The 1,015-nt window shown below is 32.9% G+C and overlaps 1 protein-coding gene across 5 annotated transcripts in view; it reads left to right on the forward strand.

Annotated features, from left to right (window-relative positions):
- Window positions 1–1,015, forward strand: part of FAM35A (family with sequence similarity 35 member A) — an 82,500-nt gene that overhangs the window by 19,899 nt on the left and 61,586 nt on the right. The window lies entirely within an intron of this gene.

The following is a 1,015-nucleotide window of genomic DNA, read 5'->3' on the forward strand; positions in this document are numbered from 1 at the left end:
AATGATATTAGTACTAATAATTTAACATTTATTGAGCGCTTATTATTTTAAGGCTCTTTTCTTAACAACCCCACATGTATTAATCTTTCTGATCTTTTCAACACTCTATCTTCTACAATTATCTCTCTCTTTTTAAACAAATGAGAAAACTCAGGCCCAGAGTGGTGAAATAACATGCTCAAAGTCACATGGCTAGGCTAGTAGTTGGAAGAACCAGGATTCAAACTCAAATAGACTGGATCCAGAAGGCTTTCAAGCAGTACATTGTACTATTTGTAACCAGTGAAGAAACTGGTTTAGTGTTAACCTAGCATTTCTCAAACTTGTTTGACTCTGGAAACTCATATTCTCTGTGAGATGCTGGTTTGAGACAGTTTACACTGGTGATCTACAGTCTTTTAAATACCATTGGTTTAGAATAGAACTAGTTGTTTTTTTTTTTTTAACTAGGTTGTCTTTTGATGATATTAAATGTTATATTTATTTATTTGTTACTTTTTTCTACTTGAAAGATTAGTATTTTGATCTTAAGGCATTTTGTAGTCACTTTCACAATGACCTTCCCAGGAATTTTTAAAAGGTCAATATCACTCTGTAATACTTTTGCAGTACTAAAACAGTTTATAATCCAAATTGCTATTTTACTCTGCTTTCTCTGCTCTAATATTATATCACAATTTTTTAAAAATAAAAATTTCTTAACTTGTAAGTTAAGAAACTGAAAGCTAATTGGTACAGCCACTATGGAAAACAGAATGGAAGTTCGTCAAAAAACTCAGAATTGATCTACCATTTGATCCAGTAATCTCTCTACTGAGTATTTACCCCAAAGACTTGAAAACCCACATCCGAAAAGATACATGCACACCGATGTTCATAGCTACATTATTTACTGTGGCCAGGACATGGAAGCAACCGAAGTGCCCTATGATAGATGACTGGCTAAAGAAGCTATGGTACATATATACAATGGAATATTACTCAGCTGTAAGAAGAAGTGAAATACTGCCATTTG

Source organism: Pteropus vampyrus, unplaced genomic scaffold (assembly GCF_000151845.1).
Source record: "Pteropus vampyrus isolate Shadow unplaced genomic scaffold, Pvam_2.0 Scaffold20, whole genome shotgun sequence".
Lineage (NCBI taxonomy): Eukaryota > Metazoa > Chordata > Mammalia > Chiroptera > Pteropodidae > Pteropus > Pteropus vampyrus.